The following is a 10708-nucleotide window of genomic DNA, read 5'->3' on the forward strand; positions in this document are numbered from 1 at the left end:
ATAAAAATAAAAAAAAATACAAGTTATAGACGAAACCTAAGATAAAGACCAATAAACGAATACACAAAGTATAAAATACAAGTTATATGCCTTTATATTACGACAGAGACTAAGAAACGAATACAGAAAGTATAAAAATAAAAAAATACAAGTTATAGACGAAACCTAAGATAGAGACCAATAAGCGAATACATAAAGTATAAAAAAATACAAGTTATACGCCTTTATATTAAGACAGAGACTAAGAAACGAATACAGAAAGTATAAAAATAAAAAAATACAAGTTATTGACGAAACCTAAGATAGAGACCAATAAGCGAATACATAAAGTATAAAAAAATACAAGTTATACGCCTTTATATTAAGACAGAGACTAAGAAACGAATACAGAAAGTATAAAAATAAAAAAAAATACAAGTTATAGACGAAACCTAAGATAAAGACCAATAAACGAATACATAAAGTATAAAATACAAGTTATATGCCTTTATATTAAGACAGAGACTAAGAAACGAATACAGAATGTATAAAAATAAAAAAAAATACAAGTTATAGACGAAACCTAAGATAGAGACCAATAAACGAATACATAAAGTATAGAAATACAAGTTATATGCCTTTATATTAAGACAGAGACTAAGAAACGAATACAGAAAGTATAAAAATAAAAAAAATACAAGTTATAGGCGAAACCAAAGATAGAGACCAATAAATGAATACATAAAGTATAAAAAAATACAAGTTATACGCCTTTATATTAAGACAGAGACTAAGAAACGAATACAGAATGTATAAAAATAAAAAAAAATACAAGCTATAGACGAAACCTAAGATAGAGACCAATAAACGAATACATAAAGTATAAAAAAATACAAGTTATATGCCTTTACATAAAGACAGAGACTAAGAAACGAATACAGAAAGTATAAAAATTAAAAAATACAAGTTATTGACGAAACCTAAGATAGAGACCAATAAGCGAATACATAAAGTATAAAAAAATACAAGTTATACGCCTTTATATTAAGACAGAGACAAAGAAACGAATACAGAAAGTAGAAAAATAAAAAAAAATACAAGTTATAGACGAAACCTAAGATAAAGACCAATAAACGAATACACAAAGTATAAAATACAAGTTATATGCCTTTATATTACGACAGAGACTAAAAAACGAATACAGAAAGTATAAAAATAAAAAAAATACAAGTTATAGACGAAACCTAAGATAGAGACCAATAAACGAATACATAAAGTATAGAAATACAAGTTATATGCCTTTATATTAAGACAGAGACTAAGAAACGAATACAGAATGTATAAAAATAAAAAAAAATACAAGTTATAGACGAAACCTAAGATAGAGACCAATAAACGAATACATAAAGTATAGAAATACAAGTTATATGCCTTTATATTAAGACAGAGACTAAGAAACGAATACAGAAAGTATAAAAATAAAAAAAATACAAGTTATAGGCGAAACCAAAGATAGAGACCAATAAATGAATACATAAAGTATAAAAAAATACAAGTTATACGCCTTTATATTAAGACAGAGACTAAGAAACGAATACAGAATGTATAAAAATAAAAAAAAATACAAGCTATAGACGAAACCTAAGATAGAGACCAATCAACGAATACATAAAGTATAGAAATACAAGTTATATGCCTTTATATTAAGACAGAGACTAAGAAACGAATACAGAAATTACAAAAATAAAAAAATACAAGTTATAGACGAAACCTAAGATAGAGACCAATAAACAAATACATAAAGTATAAAAAAATACAAGTTATACGCCTTTATATTAAGACAGAGACTAAGAAACGAATACAGAATGTATAAAAATAAAAAAAATACAAGTTATAGACGAAACCTAAGATAGAGACCAATAAACGAATACATAAAGTATAAAAATACAAGTTATATGCCTTTATATTAAGACAGAGACTAAGAAACGAATACAGAAAGTATAAAAATAAAAAAAATACAAGTTATAGACGAAACCTAAGATAGAGACCAATAAACGAATACATAAAGTATAAAAAAATACAAGTTATACGCCTTTATATTAAGACAGAGACTAAGAAACGAATACAGAAAGTATAAAAATAAAAAAAATACAAGTTATAGACGAAACCTAAGATAGAGACCAATAAACGAATACATAAAGTATAAAAATACAAGGTGTATGCCTTTATATTAAGACAGGGACTAAGAAACGAATACAGAAAGTATAAAAATAAAAAAATACAAGTTATTGACGAAACCTAAGATAGAGATCAATAAGCGAATACATAAAGTATAAAAAAATACAAGTTATACGCCTTTATATTAAGACAGAGACTAAGAAACGAATACAGAAAGTATAAAAATAAAAAAAAATACAAGTTATAGATGAAACCTAAGATAAAGACCAATAAACGAATACACAAAGTATAAAATACAAGTTATATGCCTTTATATTACGACAGAGACTAAGAAACGAATACAGAAAATATAAAAATAAAAAAAATACAAGTTATAGACGAAACCTAAGATAGAGACCAATAAACGAATACATAAAGTATAGAAATACAAGTTATATGCCTTTATATTAAGACAGAGACTAAGAAACGAATACAGAAAGTATAAAAATAAAAAAAATACATGTTATAGACGAAACCTAAGATAGAGACCAATAAACGAATACATAAAGTATAAAAATACAAGTTATATGCCCTTATATTAAGACAGAGACTAAGAAACGAATACAGAATGTATAAAAATAAAAAAAAATACAAGTTATAGACGAAACCTAAGATAGAGACCAATAAACGAATACATAAAGTATAGAAATACAAGTTATATGCCTTTATATTAAGACAGAGACTAAGAAACGAATACAGAAAGTATAAAAATAAAAAAATACAAGTTATAGACGAAACCTAAGATAGAGACCAATAAACAAATACATAAAGTATAAAAAAATACAAGGTATACGCCTTTATATTAAGACAGAGACTAAGAAACGAATACAGAAAGTATAAAAATAAAAAAAAATACAAGTTATAGACGAAACCTAAGATAAAGACCAATAAACGAATACACAAAGTATAAAATACAAGTTATATGCCTTTATATTACGACAGAGACTAAGAAACGAATACAGAAAGTATAAAAATAAAAAAATACAAGTTATAGACGAAACCTAAGATAGAGACCAATAAGCGAATACATAAAGTATAAAAAAATACAAGTTATACGCCTTTATATTAAGACAGAGACTAAGAAACGAATACAGAAAGTATAAAAATAAAAAAATACAAGTTATTGACGAAACCTAAGATAGAGACCAATAAGCGAATACATAAAGTATAAAAAAATACAAGTTATACGCCTTTATATTAAGACAGAGACTAAGAAACGAATACAGAAAGTATAAAAATAAAAAAAAATACAAGTTATAGACGAAACCTAAGATAAAGACCAATAAACGAATACATAAAGTATAAAATACAAGTTATATGCCTTTATATTAAGACAGAGACTAAGAAACGAATACAGAATGTATAAAAATAAAAAAAAATACAAGTTATAGACGAAACCTAAGATAGAGACCAATAAACGAATACATAAAGTATAGAAATACAAGTTATATGCCTTTATATTAAGACAGAGACTAAGAAACGAATACAGAAAGTATAAAAATAAAAAAAATACAAGTTATAGGCGAAACCAAAGATAGAGACCAATAAATGAATACATAAAGTATAAAAAAATACAAGTTATACGCCTTTATATTAAGACAGAGACTAAGAAACGAATACAGAATGTATAAAAATAAAAAAAAATACAAGCTATAGACGAAACCTAAGATAGAGACCAATAAACGAATACATAAAGTATAAAAAAATACAAGTTATATGCCTTTACATAAAGACAGAGACTAAGAAACGAATACAGAAAGTATAAAAATTAAAAAATACAAGTTATTGACGAAACCTAAGATAGAGACCAATAAGCGAATACATAAAGTATAAAAAAATACAAGTTATACGCCTTTATATTAAGACAGAGACAAAGAAACGAATACAGAAAGTAGAAAAATAAAAAAAAATACAAGTTATAGACGAAACCTAAGATAAAGACCAATAAACGAATACACAAAGTATAAAATACAAGTTATATGCCTTTATATTACGACAGAGACTAAAAAACGAATACAGAAAGTATAAAAATAAAAAAAATACAAGTTATAGACGAAACCTAAGATAGAGACCAATAAACGAATACATAAAGTATAGAAATACAAGTTATATGCCTTTATATTAAGACAGAGACTAAGAAACGAATACAGAATGTATAAAAATAAAAAAAAATACAAGTTATAGACGAAACCTAAGATAGAGACCAATAAACGAATACATAAAGTATAGAAATACAAGTTATATGCCTTTATATTAAGACAGAGACTAAGAAACGAATACAGAAAGTATAAAAATAAAAAAAATACAAGTTATAGGCGAAACCAAAGATAGAGACCAATAAATGAATACATAAAGTATAAAAAAATACAAGTTATACGCCTTTATATTAAGACAGAGACTAAGAAACGAATACAGAATGTATAAAAATAAAAAAAAATACAAGCTATAGACGAAACCTAAGATAGAGACCAATCAACGAATACATAAAGTATAGAAATACAAGTTATATGCCTTTATATTAAGACAGAGACTAAGAAACGAATACAGAAATTACAAAAATAAAAAAATACAAGTTATAGACGAAACCTAAGATAGAGACCAATAAACAAATACATAAAGTATAAAAAAATACAAGTTATACGCCTTTATATTAAGACAGAGACTAAGAAACGAATACAGAATGTATAAAAATAAAAAAAATACAAGTTATAGACGAAACCTAAGATAGAGACCAATAAACGAATACATAAAGTATAAAAATACAAGTTATATGCCTTTATATTAAGACAGAGACTAAGAAACGAATACAGAAAGTATAAAAATAAAAAAAATACAAGTTATAGACGAAACCTAAGATAGAGACCAATAAACGAATACATAAAGTATAAAAAAATACAAGTTATACGCCTTTATATTAAGACAGAGACTAAGAAACGAATACAGAAAGTATAAAAATAAAAAAAATACAAGTTATAGACGAAACCTAAGATAGAGACCAATAAACGAATACATAAAGTATAAAAATACAAGGTGTATGCCTTTATATTAAGACAGAGACTAAGAAACGAATACAGAAAGTATAAAAATAAAAAAATACAAGTTATTGACGAAACCTAAGATAGAGATCAATAAGCGAATACATAAAGTATAAAAAAATACAAGTTATACGCCTTTATATTAAGACAGAGACTAAGAAACGAATACAGAAAGTATAAAAATAAAAAAAAATACAAGTTATAGATGAAACCTAAGATAAAGACCAATAAACGAATACACAAAGTATAAAATACAAGTTATATGCCTTTATATTACGACAGAGACTAAGAAACGAATACAGAAAGTATAAAAATAAAAAAAATACAAGTTATAGACTAAACCTAAGATAAAGACCAATAAACGAATACATAAAGTATAAAATACAAGTTATATGCCTTTATATTAAGACAGAGACTAAGAAACGAATACAGAATGTATAAAAATAAAAAAAAATACAAGTTATAGACGAAACCTAAGATAGAGACCAATAAACGAATACATAAAGTATAGAAATACAAGTTATATGCCTTTATATTAAGACAGAGACTAAGAAACGAATACAGAATGTATAAAAATAAAAAAAAATACAAGCTATAGACGAAACCTAAGATAGAGACCAATAAACGAATACATAAAGTATAAAAAAATACAAGTTATATGCCTTTACATAAAGACAGAGACTAAGAAACGAATACAGAAAGTATAAAAATTAAAAAATACAAGTTATTGACGAAACCTAAGATAGAGACCAATAAGCGAATACATAAAGTATAAAAAAATACAAGTTATACGCCTTTATATTAAGACAGAGACAAAGAAACGAATACAGAAAGTAGAAAAATAAAAAAAAATACAAGTTATAGACGAAACCTAAGATAAAGACCAATAAACGAATACACAAAGTATAAAATACAAGTTATATGCCTTTATATTACGACAGAGACTAAAAAACGAATACAGAAAGTATAAAAATAAAAAAAATACAAGTTATAGACGAAACCTAAGATAGAGACCAATAAACGAATACATAAAGTATAGAAATACAAGTTATATGCCTTTATATTAAGACAGAGACTAAGAAACGAATACAGAATGTATAAAAATAAAAAAAAATACAAGTTATAGACGAAACCTAAGATAGAGACCAATAAACGAATACATAAAGTATAGAAATACAAGTTATATGCCTTTATATTAAGACAGAGACTAAGAAACGAATACAGAAAGTATAAAAATAAAAAAAATACAAGTTATAGGCGAAACCAAAGATAGAGACCAATAAATGAATACATAAAGTATAAAAAAATACAAGTTATACGCCTTTATATTAAGACAGAGACTAAGAAACGAATACAGAATGTATAAAAATAAAAAAAAATACAAGCTATAGACGAAACCTAAGATAGAGACCAATCAACGAATACATAAAGTATAGAAATACAAGTTATATGCCTTTATATTAAGACAGAGACTAAGAAACGAATACAGAAATTACAAAAATAAAAAAATACAAGTTATAGACGAAACCTAAGATAGAGACCAATAAACAAATACATAAAGTATAAAAAAATACAAGTTATACGCCTTTATATTAAGACAGAGACTAAGAAACGAATACAGAATGTATAAAAATAAAAAAAATACAAGTTATAGACGAAACCTAAGATAGAGACCAATAAACGAATACATAAAGTATAAAAATACAAGTTATATGCCTTTATATTAAGACAGAGACTAAGAAACGAATACAGAAAGTATAAAAATAAAAAAAATACAAGTTATAGACGAAACCTAAGATAGAGACCAATAAACGAATACATAAAGTATAAAAAAATACAAGTTATACGCCTTTATTATAAGACAGAGACTAAGAAACGAATACAGAAAGTATAAAAATAAAAAAAATACAAGTTATAGACGAAACCTAAGATAGAGACCAATAAACGAATACATAAAGTATAAAAATACAAGGTGTATGCCTTTATATTAAGACAGAGACTAAGAAACGAATACAGAAAGTATAAAAATAAAAAAATACAAGTTATTGACGAAACCTAAGATAGAGATCAATAAGCGAATACATAAAGTATAAAAAAATACAAGTTATACGCCTTTATATTAAGACAGAGACTAAGAAACGAATACAGAAAGTATAAAAATAAAAAAAATACAAGTTATAGATGAAACCTAAGATAAAGACCAATAAACGAATACACAAAGTATAAAATACAAGTTATATGCCTTTATATTACGACAGAGACTAAGAAACGAATACAGAAAGTATAAAAATAAAAAAAATACAAGTTATAGACGAAACCTAAGATAGAGACCAATAAACGAATACATAAAGTATAGAAATACAAGTTATATGCCTTTATATTAAGACAGAGACTAAGAAACGAATACAGAAAGTATAAAAATAAAAAAAATACATGTTATAGACGAAACCTAAGATAGAGACCAATAAACGAATACATAAAGTATAAAAATACAAGTTATATGCCCTTATATTAAGACAGAGACTAAGAAACGACTACAGAAACTACAAAAATAAAAAAAATACAAGTTATAGACGAAACGTAAGATAGAGACCAATAAACGAATACATAAAGTATAAAAATACAAGTTATATGCCTTTACATTAAGACAGAGACTAAGAAACGAATACAGAAAGTATAAAAATAAAAAAATACACGTTATCGACGAAACCTAAGATAAAGACCAATAAACGAATACATAAAGTATAAAAATACAAGCCATATGCCTTTAAATTAAGACAGAGACTAAGAAACGAATACAGAAAGTATAAAAATAAAAAAAATAGAAGTAATAGACGAAACCTATAGATACCAATAAACGAATACATAAAGTATAAAAATACAAGTTATATGCCTTTACATTAAGACAGAGACTAAGAAACGAATACAGAAAGAATAAAAATAAAAAAATACAAGTTATAGACGAAACCCAAGATAGAGACCAATAAGCGAATACATAAAGTATAAAAAAATACAAGTTATACGCCTTTACATTAAGACAGAGACTAAGAAACGAATACAGAAAGTATAAAAATAAAAAAAAATACAAGTTATAGACGAAACCTAACATAAAGACCAATAAACGAATACATAAAGTGTAAAAATACAAGTTATATGCCTTTATATTAAGACAGAGACTAAGAAACGAATACAGAAAGTAAAAAAATAAAAAAAAATACAAGTTATAGACGAAACCTAAGATAGAGACCAATAAACGAATACAAAAAGTATGAAAAAATACAAGCTATACGCCTTTATATTAAGACAGAGACTAAGAAACGAATACAGAATGTATAAAAATAAAAAAAAATACAAGTTATAGACGAAACCTAAGATAGAGACCAATAAACGAATACATAAAGTATAGAAATACAAGTTATATTCCTTTATATTAAGACAGAGACTAAGAAACGAATACAGAAAGTATAAAAATAAAAAAAATACAAGTTATAGGCGAAACCAAAGATAGAGACCAATAAGTGAATACATAAAGTATAAAAAAATACAAGTTATATGCCTTTATATTAAGACAGAGACTAAGAAACGAATACAGAATGTATAAAATTAAAAAAAAATACAAGTTATAGACGAAACCTAAGATAGAGACCAATAAACGAATACATAAAGTATAGAAATACAAGTTATATGCCTTTATATTAAGACAGAGACTAAGAAACGAATACAGAAAGTATAAAAATAAAAAAATACAAGTTATAGACGAAACCTAAGATAGAGACCAATAAACAAATACATAAAGTATAAAAAAATACAAGGTATACGCCTTTATATTAAGACAGAGACTAAGAAACGAATACAGAATGTATAAAAATAAAAAAAAATACAAGTTATAGACGAAACCTAAAATAGAGACCAATAAACGAATACATAAAGTATAGAAATACAAGTTATATGCCTTTATATTAAGACAGAGACTAAGAAACGAATACAGAAAGTATAAAAATAAAAAAAATACAAGTTATAGACGAAACCTAAGATAGAGACCAATAAACGAATACATAAAGTATAAAAATACAAGGTGTATGCCTTTATATTAAGACAGAGACTAAGAAACGAATACAGAAAGTATAAAAATAAAAAAATACAAGTTATTGACGAAACCTAAGATAGAGACCAATAAGCGAATACATAAAGTATAAAAAAATACAAGTTATACGCCTTTATATTAAGACAGAGACTAAGAAACGAATACAGAAAGTATAAAAATAAAAAAAAATACAAGTTATAGACGAAACCTAAGATAAAGACCAATAAACGAATACACAAAGTATAAAATACAAGTTATATGCCTTTATATTACGACAGAGACTAAGAAACGAATACAGAAAGTATAAAAATAAAAAAATACAAGTTATAGACGAAACCTAAGATAGAGACCAATAAGCGAATACATAAAGTATAAAAAAATACAAGTTATACGCCTTTATATTAAGACAGAGACTAAGAAACGAATACAGAAAGTATAAAAATAAAAAAATACAAGGTATTGACGAAACCTAAGATTGAGACCAATAAGCGAATACATAAAGTATAAAAAAATACAAGTTATACGCCTTTATATTAAGACAGAGACTAAGAAACGAATACAGAAAGTATAAAAATAAAAAAAAATACAAGTTATAGACGAAACCTAAGATAAAGACCAATAAACGAATACATAAAGTATAAAATACAAGTTATATGCCTTTATATTACGACAGAGATTAAGAAACGAATACAGAAAGTATAAAAATAAAAAAATACAAGTTATAGACGAAACCTAAGATAGAGACCAATAAACGAATACATAAAGTATAAAAATACAAGTTATATGCCTTTATATTAAGACAGAGACTAAGAAACGAATACAGAAAGTATAAAAATAAAAAAATACAAGTTATAGATGAAACCTAAGATAGAGACCAATAAACGAATACATAAAGTATAAAAAAATACAAGTTAGACGCCTTTAAATTAAGACAGAGACTAAGAAACGAATACAGAATGTATAAAAATAAAAAAAATACAAGTTATAGATGAAACCTAAGATAGAGACCAATAAACGAATACATAAAGTATAAAAATACAAGTTATATGCCTTTATATTAGGACAGAGACTAAGAAACGAATACAGAAAGTACAAAAATAAAAAAAAATACAAGTTATAGACGAAACCTAAGATAGAGACCAATAAACGAATACATAAAGTATAAAAAAATACAAGTTATACGCCTTTATATTAAGACAGAGACTAAGAAACGAATACAGAAAGTAGAAAAATAAAAAAAAATACAAGTTATAGACGAAACCTAAGATAAAGACCAATAAACGAATACACAAAGTATAAAATACAAGTTATATGCCTTTATATTACGACAGAGACTAAGAAACGAATACAGAAAGTATAAAAATAAAAAAATACAAGTTATAGACGAAACCTA

This window comes from Diabrotica undecimpunctata, unplaced genomic scaffold (genome assembly GCF_040954645.1).
Source record: "Diabrotica undecimpunctata isolate CICGRU unplaced genomic scaffold, icDiaUnde3 ctg00000613.1, whole genome shotgun sequence".
In the NCBI taxonomy this organism is placed as follows: Eukaryota; Metazoa; Arthropoda; class Insecta; order Coleoptera; family Chrysomelidae; genus Diabrotica; species Diabrotica undecimpunctata.